The sequence below is a fragment of the Oryctolagus cuniculus genome, chromosome 11 (assembly GCF_964237555.1).
Source record: "Oryctolagus cuniculus chromosome 11, mOryCun1.1, whole genome shotgun sequence".
NCBI classification, from domain to species: domain Eukaryota; kingdom Metazoa; phylum Chordata; class Mammalia; order Lagomorpha; family Leporidae; genus Oryctolagus; species Oryctolagus cuniculus.
The window spans coordinates 76195008-76218704 of NC_091442.1; the positions used below are offsets into that span (position 1 = coordinate 76195008).

The window sequence follows — 23697 nt, forward strand, 5'->3', positions numbered from 1 at the left end:
TACACACTCTCACCTTCTGCTATTTCTTTCTTCCTTTTTCAGAAAAGGAATATAGCATTCAAAAAGCAAGACACTAAATAAACAGCAAAAAATAAAACTCTACCCCACTAGTCCCCTTCCCATAACATTCATTGGGGTTCATCATTTAATAATAAGTTCAGAGAGGTAGAATAATTTTAATTTTTCTTTACTTATCCATGAGATTGGTTTTAACTGATCATTCAGGAAAATATACTTTATAAAACAAATGGATTTTATAAATGTGTATATATGTGTACATGTCTACCTGTGTACATATATGTACAGGTGTATGTATATATCTCACAGTATGTATCATTGTTCATTTACTTTCAATCTTTTGTTCTTTTTTTCTGTTTTGTTGTTTTTTATTTTCAAATTTTTAAATTTATTTAAGATGAACGAATTTCAAGTATTTTATACATATAAATTTAGGAGCATAGTGATAAATTTCCATCCCACCTGCACTCCCATCCTCTTCCTTCCTTCATTTCTTATTATTTCTTTGAGTTTTTACAATAAGATAATTTCAGTTTATTTTATAATCATAAGCTTAATCCTCCACTAAGTAAAGAATTCATCAAATAGTAGGAATTAAAAAACCAGCCAGTGCCACAGCTCAATAGGCTAATTATCCACCTGGCGCTGGCACAGCTGGTTCTAGTCCTGGTCGGGGCACCGGATTCTGTCCCGGTTGCTCCTCTTCCAGGCCAGCTCTCTGCTGTGGCCCGGGAGTGCAGTGGAGGATGGCCCAAGTCATTGGGCCCTGCACCTGCATGGGAGACCAGGAGAAGCCCCTGGCTCCTGGCTTCAGATCAGTGCAGTGCACCAGCTGCAGCGCACTGGCCACAGCGGCCATTGGGGGTGAACCAACAGAAAAGGAAGACCTTTCTCTCTGTCTCTCTCTCTCACTGTCCACTCTGCCTGTCAAAAAAAAAAAAAAAAAAAAAAAAAAAGAAAGAAAGAAAGAAAGAGAAAGAAAAAGAAAAAAACCACTGCTCCTCAGTGGTAAAGATAAGATCTGCAAAAAATAATCAAATCTCAAAATGTCAATTTTACTCATATATATTACATTATTTTGTACTCTATTAGTTACCACAGATCAGGGAAAACATGATATTTGGCTTTTGGGGACTGGTTTATTTCACTAAGTATAAAAGTTTCCAGTTGCATCCACTTTGTTGCAAAAGTAGTATTCCATATTGTATATATACCACATTTTCTTTATCCAGTCATAAGTTGATAAATGATGGAATCTGGATTGATTCCATGTCTTAGCTATTGTGAATTGAGCTTCAGCACACTGGCAGTATAGATAACTCTTTTCATTTTTTTTTTTTTACTTTTTTTTTGAACCTAAAAACCTTTAAGACATACAAATTTCATATATACAACTTTAGGAACATGGTGATTCTTACACCCCACACTCATTCCCATCCTTCTTCATCCTACTTCTCCTCTCATCTCCTATTCCAATTTTTTATAAAAATCTATTTTCAATTAACTTTATGCTCATAAGATCAAACCTACACTAAGTGAAGAGTTCAACAAATTGTATGAAAAGAAAAAAAAAAAAAAACCTGTTCCTCAACAGTCAAAACAAAGGCTATTCAAAATCATAACATATCAAAGTGTCAATTTCACTCCTATAAAGAGTACCTTTTAAGTACGCTATTAGTTACCACAGATCAGGGAGAACAGATGGTATTTATCTTTTTGGGCCTGCCTTATTTCACTAAGTAAAATGGTTTCCAGTTGCATTCATTTTATTGCAAATGACAAATTTCATGTTTTTGTTTTTGTTTTTCTTTTTTACTGCTGTGTAGTATTCCATGGTGTACATACCATAACTTCTTTATCCTGTCTTCAGCTGATGGACACTTAGGTTTATTCCATATCTTAGCTATTGTGAATTGAGCTGCAATAAACATGGGAGTACAGATCACTCTTTCATATGCTGATTATATTTCCTTTGGGTAAATTCCCAGCAGTAGGATGGCTGGGTCATAGGGCAGGACTACTTCCAGATTTCTGAGATATCTCCAAACTGTCTTCCAAGGTGGCTTTGCCAGTTTACATTCCCACCAACAGTGGATTAGAGTAATTTTCCCCACATCCTCAACCACATTTATTGGTTTTTTGATTTTTTTTTTTTTTTAACAGGCAGAGTGGACAGTGAGAGAGACAGAGAAAGGTCTTCCTTTTACCGTTGTTTCACCCTCCAATGGTTGCCGCAGCCAGTGCGCTGCAGCCTGCGCACTGCGCTGATCAGAAGCCAGGAGCTTCTCCTGGTCTCCCTTGCGGGTGCAGGGCCCAAGCACTTGGGCCATCCTCCACTGCACTCCCGGGCCACAGCAGAGAGCTGGCCTGGAAGAGGGGCAACCAGGACAGAATCCGGCGCCCTGACCAGGACTAGAACCCAGTGTGCTGGCGCCACAGGCGGTAGATTAGCCTATTGAGCCCTGGCACCGGCCAGTTTTTTGATTTATGTCTAAGAGCTATTCTAACTGGAAAGAGGTAAAACCTCATTGTGGTTTTTATTTGCGTTTCCCTGGTGGTCAGTGATCCTCAACATTTTTTTCACGGGTCTGTTGGCCATTTGAATTTCTTATTTGGAAACTGTTCAAGTCCTTTGCTCATTTTTTTTCCCCCCAGGCAAGTTAGTGAGAGAGAGAGAGACAAAGAGAAAGGTCTTCCTTTTGTTGGTTCACTCTCCTAATGGCCACTATGGCCAGCGCTGTGCCGATCCAAAGCCAGAAGTCGGGTACTTCCTCCCAGTCTCCCATACGAGTGCAGGGACCCAAGCACTTGGGCCATCGTCCGCTGCCCTCCAGGACCACAGCAGAGAGCTGGACTGGAAGAGGAGCAACCGGAACTAGAGTCCAGGGTGCTGGCGCCACAGGTGGAGGACCAGCCAAGTGAGCCATGGCACTGGCCAGCTTTGCTCATTTCTTAAATGGAATGTTTGTTTTTGAGGTTCTCATATAGACTTTCCCCAGCATTTTCCCTGGAATTTGAAAATGACACCTCAAAGTCACATGGAAATTAATTTAGCTCACTTTCTCTGTCAAATGTTTCTATTTTATCCCTGTCCTTTTATGAATGCAACTTGGAACCCAAAGAACAGTAGTCTTTTATAAAAGTCAATCTTTCTGCCTAATGTCTAATGGCTAGATTTATCCCTGAGGAAGGATGTAAATTCATTGCAAATGATACTTTAATGGAGCCTAGCTTTTTTGTCATGCAAAGAGATCCAAATGGATGTGGCAGCCAGCAGCAATTCCTATGGGAAGCAATGCAACATGAAGCAAGTGATCTTGTCAGAAATAAGTAAATAAATACTTCTAGCTTTGCCATTTTAACAATTTTATTCCATCAAAGAAATGCAGAACATGATTTACATGTTGTTGATATCTTTTTAAAGAAGGAGTCCAAGTGCTAGAGCTTGTTTGCACTTATTGTAATGGATCTGACAGGTATTTTATTCATGATATGCTGGAGAAAACATTAGCTACTACAAAGATGCAAAATGCTCATAAATGAATATACATTCATTTACTTTAGATAAATGATCCCTTTACATTGCTATGGGTTGTGTTAATTTGTTGACTACCTCTTCTACAGCAGTGTACGTTATTTTTTTGAATGTGTAGTTCCCTCTATATTTTATCATACATTGTAATAGTAACACCCTGGCTCTGAACAAACTGATGGGATTGTGAAGTTAAAAAGATGAGGAAGGAAATGCACACAAACATAGTGAAAATACGTTCGTTCCAAGACATCACAGATAACAATGGCAGGTAGCCCCTTCATAGAAAATGCTTAAAAAATAACCACATTTTAGTTTCATTAAATTACAATAGGTAGCAAGTTTTTTAATACTTTAATGAAAATTATTTGAAATGATATGGAAATAAACAAATATAACAATCTACTTAATCTAATACTGAATTATTAAGGGAATGGTTTGCTGATAGCAACTCTATGGGTAATATTGTAGACATGTCCAGAGTTTTTGAACAAGTGTTATTTGATTCTAACTCCTGTCTTTTGAAAGCAGGGCAGGTTCAGCTACTCATGGATCCGTGAGATAACAGACCAGTTAACATTCTCTTCAGGGGAGAGAAATAATTTCCATGGGAAGTAACCATTGTGAATTTAATAAGATTCCAAATAGTTGCCATAGGAGATAACAGTGATTTAATATTGGCATTAATCTTTTAAATGGAGGAAGGTGTTCAGCCTAGAGGTTAAGATACCCACATCTCATATCACAGTGCCTGGACTCGATGTCTGACTGGCTTCTGACTTCAACTTCATGCTAATGTAGACTTGGGAACGTGGCAGTGACAGCTCAAGTAATTGGCTTCCAGCAGTCCACCTGAGACACCCAGATTATGTTCTCAGCTCCAAATTTCACCCTGGCCCACCTCTAGCTATTTTAGGCATTTGGGAAGTGATCCAAAAGATGGGACCTCTCCCCTCTCTCTGCCTTTCAAACAACAACAACAAAAATTACAGAAATTTTCTATGCTATTCAGTTACTTTATTATTTTTAATACATTCAGTTGTCAGCAATATACAAAATACACATTTTTCATTTAAATTGCAAATATGCAATTATAAAGGTTAATCAGAATGTGAACATCTATGTACTATAAGACAGGTCAAGAAAAGGAGCATCTTTAATATACTAGAAACCGCCATCCTGTGAGTCCATCCTCAACACAGGTCCCTTCCTTTCTCCAGAATTAACCAATATTGTGACATTTGAATGGTAACCGTCTTTGTTTCTGGAGAATAATTAACCCTACCAATTGTATTACTAAAATTGTTATAATTTAGATTTGGGGGAATGTTTTAATATTTACCTATGTTGTTACATGTAGACATGATTATTCTTATTACAGCATAGAACACTACATTGTAATGAAAGACTACAGTACAACTTATATATATGATTTACTTGGTCAATTCCAGCGTTTATAAATAACACTGAGATGTGTAAATGAATGTGTATTTTAAAGAGAGATGAGGTCGACATTATCTATAGAAGTGTGATCTTTGGATCACTAGTGAAAGTATTATCTCAGGACTAATGCTACAAGTATAAATTTTTGAGTTTTTCCCCTAAATGTAGTTCATCAGAAATTCCAAATTTGGGACTCAGCATTCTGTTTTAGCAAGGCTTCTGGTTCATATTGACACACTTTAATGTGCGAGAACTGGGTCCAGCTTTGTGGCACAGTGGATAAAGCTGCCACCTGTGAGGATGGCAGCCCTTATGGGCGCTGGTTCATATCTCGACTGCTCTTCTTCCAATCGGTCTCCCTGTTAATGGCCTGTGCTTGGGCCCCTGCCTTCAACATGTAGCCATTTGGGGAGTGAACCACCAAATGGAAGATCTCTGTTTCTCTCTTTGTCTCTACCACTCTCTCTGTAACAATGACTTTCAAATAAATATGTTTTTAATTTTTTCATCAGAAATCATCTATACCTGTATTTATTTAGTTTTTTGTTCACCTCTGTACATAACATTTAATTTTTTTTTTTTTTTGACAGGCAGAGTGGATAGTGAGAGAGAGACAGAGAGAAAGGTCTTCCTTTTGCTGTTGGTTCACCCTCCAATGGCCGCCGCAGCCAGCGTGCTATGGCCGGCACACTGCGCTGATCCGATGGCAGGAGCCAGGTGCTTCTCCTGGTCTCCCATGGGGTGCAGGGCGCAAGCACTTGGACCATCCTCCACTGCACTCCCTGGCCACAGCAGAGAGCTGGCCTGGAAGAGGGGCAACCAGGACAGAATCTGGTGCCCAAACCGGGACTAGAACCCGGTGTGCCGGCACCGCAAGGTGGAGGATTAGCCTATTGAGCCGTGGTGCCAGCCATAATATTTAATTTGATCTCTATGGTAGTACATATGTTATTGGTAAGGTCATTTTTTATTACTTTATATTTTTGTTGCTAGTATAACTTTTGTGTAGCATTTTTATTTTATACACGTGGATGTATAAATCTGAGAAAACTCTAAAAGGTGGAGAAGAAAAGACAGATACATTAGAGAACCTTGGAATCAAAATAATGACAAGATGGTAGCTGGATTCTTAATTTTTTTTTTTTTTTTTTTTTTTTTTGCACCACGTATCACTAACACAAAATTGAAGGAAGCAAACCAGAAATGCTAAGAGGTGCAAGCAAAACAAATTCCAATAAAATCTGTTTCTCTAATTAAGGAACAAGAAAAGAGGCAGCCTTGTAGGATCACATGAAAATATGTGGTCTTATTCCTCACATATGCCAGCAAAAGATGAGTAAGGAATCTAGATTTCCACACTCACCAATCCATAATAAGATAACCTAGTCTGATGTTAGCACTGTAGTGCAGGGGGTAAGCCGCAGCTTTCTTCTCCAGCACCTCACATTGCAGTGCAGCACTGAGACAGTTTCTTCTCTGAGGATAGTTATTACAATGTGAAGTCTGGACTCCTACTCCCACTAAGCAGTGAGCCTACACTTTCCTTGTTGCAGAAAAGGTCCAGTAGGACATTAAGGATTTGGGTACTACCCAGTGTTTAGGAGGCTACCTCACTCCCATGGTACTAATAGGTCAGTCACAGAGCATTAATGAGGTAACCTGCCTTCTCCTAGGCATATAGTCTCAGGGGGAAGCCAGAACTCTCACCAGCTCTTAGCTAATGAGGAGGTCATTGTGAGTGTCAACAGAAGCTGAGTAGACTCTGAACTTCCACCTGCACCTGGCAATACTTAAGAGGCTCTTTCCTTCCCTGCTACATGACCTTACTAAACAGAAGATTTAAATAACTTCCAGGGGCCGACGCCGGGGCATAGCAAGTAAAGCCGCACCTGCAGTGCCGGCATCCCATAGGGACGCTTGTTCCAGTTCCAGCTGCTCCACTTCTGATCCAGCTCTCTGCTATGCCCTGGGAAAGCAGCGGAAGATGGCCCAAGTCCTTGGACCCCTGCACTCACGTGGGAGACCCAGAAGTAGCTCCTGGCTCCTGGATTCAGATCAGCACAGCTCCAGCCATGCAGCCATCTGGGGAGTGAACCAGTGGATGGAAGACCTCTTTCTCTCTCTGTCTCTCCTTCTTTCTGTGTGTAACTCTTTCAAATAAATACATAAATCTTTAAAAAAAAATAACTTCTAGCATCCATAAAATATATAAAACCCAAATGGTCAGTTTCAGAAAGAATGAAAAATTACTTATAAAAAGGAGAATGAAATCTCAGGGAAGAGTTAGGGAGAAAATGACAGAGGAAACACCATGCAAATTAGAGGGACACTGTGGATCTATGTGGAGGGTGTGGATGCACATAACTCAGGACCCCAGCAGTTGAGAACCTCAGCACCAAATCTGGAGTGAAGTGAGACCAGACTGCAACAGCCCAAGCCACTGGTGATAAGGATTCAGAAAGAGCCTTGTGAGGAGACAGCTTGGAGCCCTGTGGGAGACAGTGCGTCAGCCAACCTAAAGGGAAAAAAAGGGGGGCACGCTTCTCTCTTCCTGACCACCCGGCACCAGCATCCTGTAACTAGCTGCCGGAGAGTGGGAGCCATTTTGGACATAAATAACACCTGTGCCAGCTGGTGTCCACACGCCCAGCAACCAGCCGAGAGGAGAGCTTAAGTCTGGCTGGCAGAATTGACAGGGGCTGGAGGCTCGTGACTATGGGAGCCTTGTGTGCTGGGACTGTGAAAACACTGTGGCTGCACGGGAGGGAGCAGGGTGTGCCTAGGAATTTGGGCAGTCACTGTGGGCAGCTCCGACTGCTGGGGGCTCCCTGATTCCCTGGTGACGGTCACTGCTGCAGAATCTGTGTTAACACTGAGGACTGCATGGATCCTTTCTGTGGTTCCTGTGGCAGCATAGATGAAATTTGTACCCACTGAGGCTAGCGCCCAGGCATTGGTCTCCTTTGCGGCAAGGAGGAGAGTGTGAGACTATGCCAACAGAGCACAACAAACCTCCCCTCTGATTAAAAAAAAAAAAGAAATTTACCACATCCAACTTGGGTGTCACCTTGGACACTCCCTCATCCTGGAGCACAAACAGAGCTCCCTGACTACACCCAGCACACACCTCTTTGTACTTACTCCCTGAAAGAGCAGACACTTCACTAAGCCATAGAGGCATAGTTCAAAGATAAAACAGCTCACAGGGAAAAGAAAACAAAACAAAACAAATAAAAAATAAGTATCACCACAAATGCCTAATAATAAACAAATAAATACAGCAATTCAAAAACAAGAATAAGGAAGACAACATGAGCCCCCCAAAAACACAATACCTAGGGGCCTGCGCCATGGCGCACTAGGTTAATCCTCTGCCTGCAGCGCCAGCATCCCATATCGATGCTGGGTTCTAGTCCTGGTTGCTCTTCTTGCAGTCCAGCTCTCTGCTGTGGCCCGGGAGGGCAGTAGAGGATGGCCCAGATGCTTGGGCCCCTGCACTTATGTGGGAGACCAGGAAGAAGCTCCTGGCTCTTGGCTTCAGATCAGCACAGCTCCGTCCATTGTGGCCATTTGAGGGAGTGAACCATTGGAAGAAGACCTTTCTCTCCATCTCTCATCTCTCTCTCTCTCACTGTAATTCTACCTGTCAAAAAAAAAAAAAAAAAAACCAACTAAAGAATACAACACTTCAAGATTAGAATGTGAAATGAAATGCCAGAAACGAAATTCAAAAAATTGATCATATGATTACGTAGAAGTAATAAGAAGCAAATTCATGAACTAAAGAAATCTGTACATGATATGAAGGGAAATTTTTCATACAAAATTGAGATTTTTAAAGAGAAATCAAGATGAAATACTGGAAATGAAGTATTCAATAGAACAAATAAAACATACGGTGGAAAGGCTTAGGAACAGACTTGGTGAAGCAGAAGAAATAATATCCGAGTCAGAAGACAACTATCTGGAAATTTTACAATCAAAGTGAAAAAAAGGAAGAAATTAGAAAACTAAAACACAGTGTTAGAGATCTATGGGATACTATCAATCAACCCAACATACAGGTCTTAGTAGTTCCTGAAGATGTGGAAAGAGATAATGGATTAGAAAGTCTTTTTAGTGAAATATTAGTGAAATAATTACAGAAAACATCCCTATTTTGGAAAAAGAAAGGGCAGCCCAAGTACAAAAAACTCACAAAACACCTAATAGACATGACCAGAAAAGAACTTCATGATGACACATTGTAGTCAAAGTCTCCACAGTAAAACATAAAGAAAAGATTCTAAAATGTGCATGAGAAAAACAACAGATCTCCAATTAGACTCACAGCATACTTATCAGAAACCCTACAGGCTAGGAGAGAATGGTGAAACACATTCCAAGAGAAGAGAAAAAAAATGTCAACCCATAATACTGCAACCTACAAAGCTCACATTTATGAATGAGGGTGAAATAAAGACCTTCCATAACAAACAGAAACTGTACCACCTGTACAGCCTTACAAAAAGATGCTTAAGAATGTGCTACACACAGAAACATGGTCATCACACAGAAGGCAAAGGAAGTAAAGCTCCTAGTAAAAGTACAAAAGAAATCCAAAGTAAAAATAGGAGTTGCTTCAAGAGGGGCAGCAGAAGAGTTCTTGCAGGGCACTACTGCAGACCCTCCCCAGATGAGATTGGTTAGAATAGCAAAGAAAAAAGTCCTAGACATCAAGGTGATTAGACCAAAGTCCATTAGGAAAGCACACATACAATGGGGCACAGTGTCCTCACAGCAGACATCAAGATGAGAGATGCTCTATTCAGGTCTGTAAAAAGGGGGTCTGGTTAAGGAATTTGCATGAGGGTTGAACTAAGGCACGTATTTCGTAGCATATCTGTGCCTGGGAATGTTCAAGGCTCTGGCTTGGGCTCAAGCCTTCAGGGAAAATATGGAGCTGGCTCAGTCACACATTGGTCAACGTACTGTATTTCCTGGTCAGGATGAAGATAGAAAGCAGAGGTAGCTGGGGGACCATGGTGCCTCATTCCAACAATAAGCCATTACTTCTTGTTCTTGTTTTTCCAGTGTATCATCTAACATCTGTGGGTCACCTATGTTGATTTCAGTTTCAAATACCTGCCACTCCTTATCTTGTCTACCATATTATATTTTCAAATAAGAAAAGAAATCAAATAAAAAATCTTTCACTTCCTCAAGAGTACAACCACAGGATTACCTACATTCATATCTTTTACTTTGTTCTTCTACTTATAAAGGAGGAACTGCACAGGTTCAGTGACGGCCAATCTCTTCCTGTGTGCTCTGGTAAAAATATATTCCAATCACTTCAGAAATCCCCTCCTGTTACATATTTTTCTTTTCCTTTTTAATTTAACCTTTCTTGTTAATACATTTCCATTTGAAGTAGGAAACATAGTACTCCTATTTTTCTTCTTTAAATCAAACTGATTGTTTTTTTCCTTACCAAAGCTACTTTCAATGCAGAATTCCAAATGATGGGTACAGCATAAATCTTCAATGTTCTTTTTTCCTATTTTTACCCTTTTGTGCAATATCAGTTTTAAATGAATTCATGAATAACAAACCTTATCACATTTCTTACTATTCCCTTCGTTTCTCATCTGCTCCAGACATGCTGTTCTCTCTTTTGCCCATGAACCTTAATTTAAAACAAACATTCCAATCATAGAAATTTAGTCTTTCCCTGTATTCTACTGAGAATACTCTTGTTCCAATATCTGCATAGCTCATTACCTAACTTCATCCAGGTATCTTCCCAAATGTTGTTATGACTACCCTAGTTAGACATATCTCACAGATTCAGCTCCATTAGACTATTTTAGCATATCTCAGGACCCTAATTTATTTTCTGTTTTGGACTTTTTCTACATTTGAAACTGTACATTGTATAGTTATTTAGTTTGGGGACCTACAGTATAAAAACTTTCATAGTTACAGTAATGGTAATTATTTCATGAAGTTATTGAGACAATTAAATGAGTTTCTACATGAATAAGTCCTTTTAAAAAGTTTTTAGAAAATATTGTTCAATGAATTTTCATTTATATTATTTTAAATTTTTTTCTATAACTAGAATACAATATATAAGAAAGGTTCCAATTATTTTGTTTTCTGCTTTAACTCCAGTTCCTAGAGAAATGACTGACAATGCTCAACAGATATTCATTGAATTAATTCAAAGATGTCTCTCAAAGCTACAACTCTAGCCTGAATTTACCTTCCATTTTATTTGGGTATTTCAAATCACCTTTTAGATTTCCCTTGGATGTCTAATATTTCAACCTATGTGACTACAATAAAAATAATGACTTTATGTTTCTTAAAATAGTTTTCACCATCTTCAAAAAATTAGTTATCTTTGACCCTTTTTTTTTTGCCGCCCCTCACCAAACAGTCAGTCTCATAATCACTGAAGTAAATTCCAAACCCAATCACTTGTTACCACCTTCTCTGCCAGCTTCATATCTTACCCAGACCAAAACAATTGCATCCCAATGTTTTCCACTGTTATTTTACACAATAGTTTGATCATAGCATATTACTTTCTAAAACTCACTGATACCCACCTACTGCAATTGGAAAAAAAAAATCAAGCTCTTCATTATTTACAGTTTCCTACAGGACCCAACCCTGCCTGAATATCTGTGCCCATTTCCTTCAAATATTTTCCTCGCTTTCATCCAGCCATCCTGCTTTTTGTTGTCTTTCGACTACAGCAAGGGTGTCACCAAGTCAAATTTGTTTTTCCTTCAGCCTGAAGCCCTCTTTATCTAGATCTGTTCTTTCCAGCACCTTAGCCATTAGGCATATGTGGCTATTTAAATTCAAATTAAGGTTCACAAATTTAAAATTCAGTCCTTGGCTTCATTAGCTATATTTCACATGCTAATAGCACCTGAAACAGATCCATCATCACAGAAATTCTACCGGACAGGAAAGCTATATACCTTTCTATTGCCACCTTCTTAGGGTTGTGCAGATTTCACCCTTCTCAAAAAGTTCTTCCATGGTCCCTAAAGTAGCCTTTCACCCCAGTCATTATCACATTATAGCATTTTTTAAACATTTCTCTTATATTTATTTCTTTAAAAACGTAATAACCTATTTGACAATTTTAGCCACCTAACAATTACTATGAAGAATATCCCAAGCATAAGTAGTAATTCAGTAGATACTGTGATTGGCTCATCAATTGGATCAACTGGAGTTTGCTACACACATTAAATGTGCTTAAAAATTATATCTTACATAACTCATCCTTAGACAATTTACATTTTCCTCTATTTCCTGCAGCTTTCTCCTTCCTAGGTCAAGTTGAATGGAAAAATCCAAAAACAAACAAAAAATCCCTTTATATCTAGAACTCTATGGACTAGGAAATCTACTTGCTTATTAGTCTAAATTTACTCATTTGGTATGAATTGATTCTGAGTTCTGGCTCCAGTTTCCAACCACCTGCTAATGTAGACACTGGGAGACAGGAATGATGGCTTAAGTAATCGAGTCCCTACCAATCAGGTGGAGACCTGGATTGAGGTCCTGGCTACCAGCTTCAGCTCCTAAAGAGGAATTATGGGCATTTGGGCAGTGAACCAGCAGATGGGATGGTTTTTTCTAGCTCTCTTTTCTATCTATATTTCTCTTCAAATAAGTAAAAATTAAAATAAATAAAGAGTATAATGGAACTGAGAATGTTGAGATACATTGATTCATGGATGAGTACTGAAGCAGAGATTTACAAGTTGTCAAATAGGATGTTGGACTTCTCCTTTCTATTCCTATCTACAAAGGGATCATTTTCTACCAAGATGGGGAAGAATCACAGCACCTATAAGTTATGGGGACACTAAAAATCAAGCATAAAATATAACCTTTTATTTCTCACTTATTTTGCCACTTTTCTAAATCTATTGTTTTGGCAGGGAAAGATACTTACATGAGGAATCTCAGAATCTCAAGGTTATATTTTATGCTTGATTTTTAGTGTTCCCTTAACTTACAGATGCTATGATTCTTCCCCCATCTTAGTGGAAAATGATTCCTTTGTAGATAGGAATAGAAAGGAGAAGCCCAACATCCTATCCGACAATGAACAGACCACTAGCCTACGTGCTAAACCATGTAGACGGGCTAGGGATTAGAGTAGGGTTAGAGTTTCTCTCCAAAACACACAAATTGCTTATCTCAGTGTATGAGAGGACACAGATGAAATATTCCAAACACCATAAACTGGTGACAGTGGATTTAATTATGGGGAGAACTCAAGGTATCTGCATTTCTCTGCAAGCTATTCTTTTGTATCATGATGTATCTGGAAAGTCATGCTTAGCCTTTGAAAATCTCCAGTCAAGTACCACACGACTGATTCTGCCCTCAAGGAGTTCACAGAGATGGAGTATGAATATATCCCTAGGGCTGAGATTCAGTCCTGGTCCTTTCAACAGAAAACTACTGTCTGCACAAAATCAAGGATCACTTGCAGAAAGCCTCCCTTCAAGTTTTCAAATTATAAAATATATTTATCTACTTTGAAAGGAATAGTCATGACAGGTAAAACCGCTGTATTTTATTCATTTTATATATATATATATATATATATATATACACACACACACATATACATATATCTGTATCAATCTAGAGACAAGGGAGTGGATTAAGTACAAGACAAAATTCTGTCTCATCAATATGCAGTGCTTTGGGATTTAACTGTAATCTTTCCTTTCCAGAGGCCCTATGTCTACAATCTCTGAGGATGTCAGTTGTGAGGCAAGTCCCTCTGAGAAAACGGAGCAGGGTCTTCTTAGGATCAAAGTAAACCTTTGACATGTCTCACATTCCTTTTCTGTCCATCCATGGCAATGAAAGGATGATAGGAGTAGACAATGGATCTCTCCTTTGGAAGTAGTGTGAAATAAAGAATACTTCAAACATCTGTAGAAAATGTGAATTATGACAATATGCATGGAATTCAAATTTTTCAACAACATGAATGTATCACTTAATTCTTTTTTTTTTTTTTTTATCTTTTATTTAATGAATATAAATTTCCAAAGTACGTCTCATGGGTTACAATGGCTTTCCCCCCCATACCGTCCCTCCCACCCACCACCCTCCCCTTTCCCACTCCCTCTCCCCTTCCATTCACATCAAGATTCATTTTCGATTATCTTAGTATACAGAAGATCAGCTTAGTATACCTTAAGTAAGGATTTCAACAGTTTGTTCCCACACAGAAACATAAAGTGAAAAATAATAGATGATTTTTTTTTAAATGATGATGAAATCATATCAGACCTATTGTCATGTTTAATCCCAGTGTATCACTTAATTCTATATTCCATTAACTTTTTGAAATAACTTCACCCAGTGAAATGACTGTTAGGTGGCTTTGGGGCAAAACTTGTAAATTTTTACCTTATTTACTCCTTTGAGATAATATAATATATACCAAGATCTTGGTCGTGAGGATCAAAATGGAGGTGTCATTCCCTTCATCTTCTTTCCAGTATTTTTCTTCCTTGCATGGATCAAATACTGGGATGTGCTGAAGAACCATAAGGAAGGAAAATGTTGAGAAATTCTGGGAACTTGGAATAGAATGATTCTTCCCACCATTCCTGCCCTCCCACCCATACTTCCACCCTATCACTTCCTCCCTCTCCCATTTCCAGTCCCATTCTCCTCTAAGACCCAGTTTCAGTTAACTTTATACACAGAAGACCAACTTTATACAAAGAGTTCAACAATTTGCGCGGAAAAAAAAAAAATTGTTCAACAGTCAAGACAAAGGCTGTTCATAGTCATTGCATCTCGAAGTTAATTTCATTTTTTTGAGAAACTTTAAAGAAGCACCAGAGAATGATACATTTTGTTTGAGCATTTAATACATTAAAAAAAAAGTAAGTCCTTGAGAACAAGTTTTATCATTAATTAATGAAGCACCTAAGAAAACAAGCAATGGAATTGGACACTAAGGCATAACTAAAACTTGAGACATAAGAATATCCTCCACTTAACACACTAAACCAAGTAAATCTTTGAAAAGAAGTTTTACTGTTAACTCTCATAATACAACTCTGAGAACAGAAGACCTGAGTGGGAAATTAGTGCACAGTGACTCCTACTGTTAATTTAACAATTAACACTCTTAAGTAAAATGTCAGTGACCACCCAAGGCTCTTGACATGCTCTGCCTAGGCTATGGAAGCCCTTTGAATTCACACAGTCAGTATTTAGACAAGGCTTTCTAGGTTGGGGCATTCACTCTTTTTTTAACTCTCTATATTATTATTACCAGACACCTAATCCTATTTATATGATCACTGTAATACTTAATTCTATCTATAGCCAGTTCTTTTGACTCAGTTATGCCCCTCATTTTTTTTTTAATATTTAGTTATATATTTATTTGGAAGGTAGAATTACAGAGAGGAAGAGAGAGAGAGCGCTTCCATCTACTAGCTCACTCACCAAATGGCTGCAATGGCCAGAGCTGGGCTGATCCAAAGCCAGGAGCTTGGAGCTTGGAGCTTCTCCTGGGTCTCCCACATGGGTTCAGGGACCCAAGGAGCTGCTTCCCCAGGCACATTAGCAGGGAGCTGTATTGGAAGTGGAGCAGGCAGGATTTGAACCAGTGCTCATATGGGATGCTGGCACTGTAGGCAGCAGCTTTACTCACTACACTACAGAGCTGGCCCCTCCCCTCATCTTACTCTATAGCTACCATTTTCTGTAGGTATATTGGCATACGTCTTGAGATGACTTGATAAGGATAATTTACTTCATCACTGATGGCAAGATCTCTTATACAATATATGAAGCTGTTGAACATACAGGTCTTAAATTCTTTGGGGCATCAGTGAAATATGTTATTCCCTTTATTTCCTCTTTGGATTCTGTATGAATTCTGACTGAATCATCTCTAATGATGGCCTTCATCTCATCAAACTCTCCAAAACATCAATGATAAACTTTCTACCTTAGTCTTTCTTAAATCTGGTCTTGATCCTATACTGTTTTCTATGAAGAAGCAGTTATCAGACTCCTTTTTGATTCCTCTTTATCTCTTGCCACCATCTATTCTGAGACCTCTGGGAGTCTCCTTAGCATTCTGTCTAGCTGAGGACCTTACTGAGGTTCCTTTTCTTTCACTGATCTTATTTCTGATTTCTTCTTCTTCATCTTCCCCTTGATGTTACTATACTTTACCTTCGAGATGACCTCACACCTCATTACTTTATTCACCATCCTCACAAACTTTCTTCTGGGTACCAGAGTCCATCCTATAATTGGCCTTTTTTTTTTTTTTTAAGATTTATTTATTTATTTGAGAGGTGGAGTTACAGACAGTGAGAGGGACAGACAGAGAGAAAGGTCTTCCTTCCATTGGTTCACTCCCCAAATGGCTGCAACGACCAGAGCTGGCCAATCCAAAGCCAGGAGCCAGGTGCTTCTTCCCGGTCTCCCATGTGAGTGCAGGGGCCCAAGCATTTGGGCCATCTTCTACTGCTTTTCCAGACCATAGCAGAGAGCTGGATTGGAAGTAGAGCAGCTGGGACTAGAACTGGCGCCCATATGAGATACTGGCACTGCAGGCGGAGAATTAACCTACTGCACCATGGCGCCAGCTCTGGCCTTTTCATTCTTGTTCCCATTTCCCCACAGTAGCTGATGTGTATTTCCTCTATATTCAGAGCCCTTATTGCCTCTAGTCACTTCAAATCCTTTGCAATTTCCTGCTTCACATTAGGCTTTCTTGCATCTTTCAACAGTGTCCTTTCTCCCACAGTGTACTCTCCAGCCCATCCAAATGATCCCTTTATATCACTCAAAAACCTGTATCTGTCACTGGATACCTGATTGCTGCTGGATCCTTTTAAGCCTGATTTTCACTCCTTCCACCCTCAAAATTGGGTACCTCTCTGCTACCAGTACCTTTTTTCGCTGAACTTCTCACAACGCTGTGGACTGACTTCATGAGGATTTTAGTTCTCCTGCTCCCAACCTTTTTCAGTATAACCTGGCTCATCAGGACTCTGTGCCAGTATCCATTATTCCTGTACTGGTTTCCATCAGTGATGACATGTAAAACTAACTACAGCATCGCCCTCAAAGAAGCTCCTCTAACACTGGTGTACTCTGGATGACAAAATCTGAACTTCTCTGGCACTGATACAACATTCAGGGAAATTTAACGGAAATGGTATTGCCAAAGAGCAAGTGGATTTTAAGCCCTCTGTACTTAAGGATCAAAGTGGCAAGAATATATAAAATAGATTGAACTTTCTCTGTGAAATTCCCAGCAATTTTACAGCTAGGAAATAGTGTGGTGAATGATCTGGAGCATATCTTAGGAAGGAGTCCAAAAGATAACCTATTAATGCACTCAGAAGGCTACTTCAAGAAGGTTCTATGATAGAGAAAATTGACTAGCTAAGTGACTCCCAGAAATGAATGATGAATTGCCACAAGATGTTAAAGGAGGAAAATAGTTAGAAGACTTGGAAAATGACCTGAAGGTACACTTGGCTTTTAATAAGTTGAACAGTACCTCGATCACTGGTTGTCTTTTTTAGAAGTGGAAGCTATATACTTCTCAATACCAGGTTTTGCACTTTAAAACATGGGTGATAGAGTAAATTTTGAGGATGCAGTTAAATTGCCAACCTCAACTATGTCTTCCAAGATTTTTATGTGATGTTGTTTAAATAATAATTTGACATTTTTAGAAAACACACATTTCATTGTAAATATTTTCTGTAATTGAAAAATCTTCACTAATATCAACTGTACTGATTATGATATTTATCAAACCTTTCCTTTTCCTTTGACATCAGGATTTTTCTAAAATTTTTGACATAAGGTATCATCTATGTGTATAAATGTACTAGCCAATAAATTGTCTTATTCCACAAAGCTTGAACTATTTCCTTAATGACAAATTATTTCTTACTAACATTGCTTCTCTTGATCCATTGTTCTTATTACTCTACACTTTAAGAGAATCACCAATATATGTGCTAGTTATTTTAGAACTGATTTGTGTCTGAACAATCAGCAAACAAGGAATAGAAGGAAATGCTCTCAACCAAATAAAGAACCCTTATAACTAACACCATAGTTGATAGTGAAATAAATTTTGCCTCTCTAAAATCAGGAACAAGATTATGATGCTCTCTTTTATCACTTCAACATACATGTGGAAAATCCTAAGAAATCTATAACAGATCTACCAAAGTTTACATGTGATTTCAAGGTAGTGACAGATGTCTACAAACTTTGTGAAGATAAACAAATCAACATACAGTAGAAAAATGAACTGTGTTCCAAGATCAATATCTTAAGACATTACCTACAGATTGATTTACATATTTAATTCAATCTCAATATAAACTGAAACAAACATAGGCATGCTAACTTAAAAAAAAAGACTCATAATAGCCAAAATTTTTTTTTAAAAAAAAGACAAAGTTGACAGAACAAGACTACTTGTTTTTAAGACTTCTAATATGGTTACTATAAAGCTTGGTGTCTACTTAAATGCAAATAGATCAATGGAACAGAATAGCGTCTAGAAATAGATTATTTTTCAAATTATGCAAAGGAAAGAATAAGAAATGAAGGAGGGAGAGAGTGGGAGTGTAGGAAGGATCATTATGTTCTTAAAGCTATATATTTGAAAAACATGAAATATGTTTCATTTATATAAATAAATAAATATTTAAAAAAGATATTAAATCAATTCCTTCTTAGCCCTTCAGACTATTTCCAATGCTTAAAGTTTCAACTTCAGCCTCTTTGGAGAGCACGCAGGTATCTAGAAAGTATATATGAACTGTCACAAATTATGGATACATGATGAAATTCTGCTTAAATCATATTCAAATTCGTAAATACAAGAGTAAAAGTGTTAAATGAATATGGACTGCCCGGGAGTTGGGAAATTCGACTTACTTGCTAAGATGGAAGTAGCCGGGACACATTACCCTGTTTTAGACCTGAAACACCCAGCTGAGGATGCTTATTCATTCATCAAGCAATTGACCAAGCACAGTTTAAGACGACAAAGCTCAACAAGACCGGATTAAAAGAAAGAAAACAGCACACGTGCACAGAGCGCCCATCGTGCGCCAAGCGCGGCGTCGGGTGACCACTGCGGGGGTCTCCAGACTGGGGCTTGGGGAGGAGGAGGCCCTGGAGGAGAAACGAGCAGAGATTCCCAGCAGTCACTTCCAAGTAGGATCCTGGGGTCAAAAACTGAGCTCTGCAACCTGCGGGCTGTCCACCACTGCGCGACTTGGGGAGGGGGCGGATCTGCTCTTGGGGAAGCTTCAGGCGGGATCCCGAGGACCCCGTAACTCTTCCAACCCCAGGCATTAGCCTACGCGCGAAGCAGAACACACCGGAGGCCACGGACGCTGTCACAGCGGGAAAACTCTGGCCAACTTCTAGCAACTCCCCTTTGCCTAGCTCTAATCCAGTAGCTCCTTCCTGGTCACAACCTAAACCGCACGATGCCCTTGAGGAGCAGCCGCCTCCTTCAATCACCGTCTAGAATCTCGCCTGATGGGCGGGGCCATGCCGGCCTCGGGCGGAGACAGATTCCCCGCCTTCCTCAAGCTTGGTTGAGAGGTCTGCCTGCAGTTCCAAGTGGACAGCTGTTTGAAAGCCGGCGCCAGAGGTGGCTGTGCGTCCATTGGAGGACTTGTGAGCCAATTACGAAAGGGTGGACTCTGGAGTGGGCGGGCTTATAAGTTCGCTAGAGAGCCATAAGCACCTGGTCTGCTATCTTTGATCAGTAAACAAAGCGGGATCCCTAGCACCACTGGGCAGAAGCAGGAGCTGTGGCTCTTAACCTTGACCATTTCCACTCCTAAACTCCACTTCTCGGCTACAGCACTCAAGCTCCGTGTTTCCTCACAGCACTCTTGCCTTAGAGATTTTTGCATTTGCCCTTCTTTCCTAAGGCGCTGGTTTCCCAATAGCCAGATGTGTTGCTTTTGCTTTGTCGTATTGCTCCCTACGTCCTGCCTTGTGTAAGTGTGGTTTTAATTACTAAAAAGATGCCACGTGTTCTCCCATGTGTATTCACTGACTTCCTTGACTATGAATGCTTTTTCACTGAGGTCTGTGTTAACCTGTCCTTTAGGGCAGCACCACCTGTCTTCTATAAAACCCATTATTATATCGATCTCCGCTGGTTAAAGGGTTCCCGTGAGCATCAAATGTTGGCAGCAGCAGGTTCATCATAGCCTTCTAATTAGTGCTTTCCTATGTGTATTTGCGTATAAAGTGCTTGTTCAAGGCAAAAAAAAAAAAAATGGATAATCATTACAAGAACTAAGGATGAAACAGTTGGAAATGCATATTCTAAAATTAATACAATCCTTCCGTAACATATAAGTAATGATTCAAGATAGACCATACTTAAGTATGAAACCAACTATTATAAAATTTTAAAAGAAAATAGGATTAAGTCTGTGAGCAGTTTACTAAATATTTCTTAGTTAATATACCAAAAGCAAGATCCATCCATGAACAAATTAGCAAATTAGACTTTGGGGCCCACACTGTGGCGGAGTGGGTAAAGCCACCGCGTGCAGTGCCGGTATCCTGTATGGGTGCCGGTTCGAATCCCAGCTGCTCCACTTCCAATCCAGCTCTCTGCTATGGCCTGGGAAAACAGTAGAAGATGCCCCAAGTTCTTGGGCTCCTGCACCCACGTGGGAGACCCAGAAGAAGCTCCTGGCTCCTGGCTTCTGAATGGCACAGCTCCAGCTATTGAGGCCATCTGGGGAGTGAACCAGTGGATGGAAGACCTCTCTCTCTCTCTGCCTCTGCCTCTCTGTAACTGTGTCTTTCAAATAAATAAATAAATCTTTTTTTAAAAATTTAAACTTGACCAAAATTGCAATGTGTTATTTGCAAAGCAATATTAATAGAACAAAGGAAATCTGCAAACTTTAAATAAACATTGTCAAAGAAATATATATGACAATATTCTTCTATCTAGAATATATGAGGGTCACTAAAATGTTCATAAAAATGGAATTAAAAGATAACATATTTTCCATGACGTTTGAGGATCCCTCATATAAAGAAATCACAATTGAATAAGAAACAAGCAACTCAATAAGAAATTAGACAAAAGATTTAAGTAAACAAACACATTGTTAAGTTCATTTCTTTACCTTTTTGTTAGGCTTGATTTTGTGGCTTGACTAGGCCAGTGGAACAGTTTTTTTTTTATTATTATTACTTATCTGTTGCTCCCCCTCTTCGCGGAGGAACGACACAGGACCCTGCGCTGTTCTTTTGTCTGCTTGGCCCTTCCCGGGTTTGCTGCTGGTTCTTCCCGGGTTGGCTACTGTCCCTTCCACCTCCATGGAAGGGCGGTTCCCCCTGCCACTTTCCCCACTTCCGCGGGGGAGCGGCACACCGCCAGCCAGCCGGCCCTCTCGGGGGCTGCTCAGATGTTATCCGGATGTTCCCCTTAGATGTTCCTGGTGCATGGTGTCTCTCTCCTCCTTTATAGTCCTCTTCCACCAATCCCAACTCTGCTACCCACACGCTGAGTACGCTGCTCTCCTCCAATCAGGAGCAGGATCAGCTCCTGCAGGTTACTGGTTGAACTGGAGGCAGCTGTGTAAAAGTTGTTTTTACTCCTCTCCCAGCGCCATATTGTGGGAGAGCAGATGCATAGAATAAGTCTTAATTCCAGTAACTTAGTCTAGTCCGAGTTGCTCCCCACACTTATCCTGGTTCTTTAAGAGTCACAATATGTCTATAACATTCCCTCACTCTTTCCCACTACCAACACGTCCCTGCCATTCTCCTAAAAAGCAATAAAAGGTTACTTCACAACAGAGACTTTTTGAACATATTTCCTGATTTCCTTGGACTGTTTATATTAAAATATGATTGGAAAAAGATAAAAGTGAGGAAACTATTTATTAAACAGAGAACCAGAACTAGATTGTTTGAAAACATCTGGCCTCTTCAGAAAAGGTGCTAAAATTAAGAAATGTTTTCTGAGATATTTGGTTTAGAGATAATGCAAAGGTATGCCTACATAACCTTTTATTATGACCTCAGGGGAGAAAAATGTTCAGTCACACAAAGGGTTCTTTAGAAAGGTTAAATGCATGTTTCATAGATACTTAGGGTGGGAAGTATCACTATGCTCCTAAATCTGTATATTTGAAATACATGGACCTTATATACCTTAAATAAAATTCAAAACAAACAAACAAAAAATGTATGACCAAATTTCCAACATTCATCCAAATGGATTTCACAAGTGTTTTGGAGCAGTGAGTTCTTTGAGCCTCCCATTTTTCCTTATCTTGAACAGGAATCTTGGTGGCAGTTATGACTGTTTAATCATCATATGTTGAATGTGTGTGAAGTGTGTGTGCGCACTGGGGGAGCACTGCAAATAAATTGCCTATATCTGTTCCTCAGTTCCAAAGCCTTTTTAGTGTTTGCCATAGAACTGGCCTACATCCAGTAGTGAAATGTCATCTGTTCTCTACTACTGTGTCATTAAGTACTCCAGAACCTTGTGGCTTCAATTTACAACATGTATACCTTACAGTTTGTGTAGGCCAAATCCCGAGGCAGCACAGTAGGGTCCTCCATGTATGATTTCTAGAGGCTGCAATCATGATACCAGTCAGTGCTTCAGTCATCACAAGGTTCATCTGGAAAGCTACCCACTTTCAGTCTCACTCAGATGGCTGCTGCCACAATTCAATTCTTCTAAAGCTGTTTGCAAGAGGCCAACTTTTGTTACATTATGCAGGGTTTTGAGAGAGGAAGAGGGGCCTCACTGCTAGTTCATTTCCTAAATGCCTCAAGGGCTGGCACTGGGGCAACTGAATCCAGGAATCAGAAACTCAATCCAGATTTCCCACATGGAACAACTACCTAAGCCATCACTGCTCCCTTTCAGGTTCTGCATTAGGAGGAAGTGGGAGCCAGGAACTGGAGCTGAGAAATGAACCCAGGCACTCCAGTGCGAAATACCAGGTTAAATGCTCATCCTCATGTAGACTTTTCAAGAAGGCTGCTCATTGTGATCAAGAAAGAATAAAGACGGCACAGGCAAGAATGAAATCACATGTTAGTATTAGAAGTACCACTCAGCTGTTCATTTCCATTTAATTCTTATTAAGATTAGGCTATCAATCAGATAAGCCTGGCCTTTTCATTACTTGGGAAATTTGTTTTAACCTTTCCAATTCTTTACTAATTCTAATTGGGTACTAGTATAGGTGAAATAATCGAATAGACATGTAAATTTTATGAGATAAAATGATTTGAAATATTTTTGGTGGTATTAAGTATGAACACATAGACTGAAGGATACACAATGATTATTTCTCTGGAGAAAGGGAGAGGGAGGTGTGGATTATGGAGACAATATTTTTTATGTCTCAATACAATTAAGGACCTCTGAGAAAATCTTACTGACCTTGGGGACTGGACCAAAAATTGTGCATTATAAGATAATTTATGGCTTCAAAGACAGTGAGAATGAATGAGAGACAGATCAAGTGTTACATTCCAAGGGAGGATGAGTCCCAGGACCTCAAAGACACCATTTGCTTTTAACTTTGGAGATGTCACTTTCATTTTTCCCCTGGAGAGACTTATTTACTTTCCTAAGT

At 39.5% G+C, this 23697-nt stretch overlaps 2 long non-coding RNA genes across 3 annotated transcripts in view; one reads left to right on the plus strand and one right to left on the minus strand.

The window, feature by feature from the left end:
- LOC138844223 (uncharacterized) overlaps positions 1-23142 on the plus strand; it is a 108698-nt gene extending 85556 nt beyond the window's left edge. The window contains exon 3 of the long non-coding RNA XR_011379787.1: positions 22980-23142. This is a non-coding gene — a long non-coding RNA (uncharacterized lncRNA). The remainder of the gene's footprint in view (positions 1-22979) is intronic.
- Positions 3370-19640, minus strand: LOC108176666 (uncharacterized). 2 transcript variants are annotated; one of them, XR_011379786.1, is made up of 3 exons: positions 19146-19640; positions 14441-14570; positions 3370-8636 (listed from the first exon to the last, which is right to left on the minus strand). It is a non-coding gene; the product is annotated as an uncharacterized lncRNA (long non-coding RNA). The 2 variants fall into 2 exon arrangements; XR_011379785.1 differs by lacking the exon at positions 3370-8636 and adding an exon at positions 13575-13957.
- Positions 23143-23697: the final 555 nt, after the last annotated feature.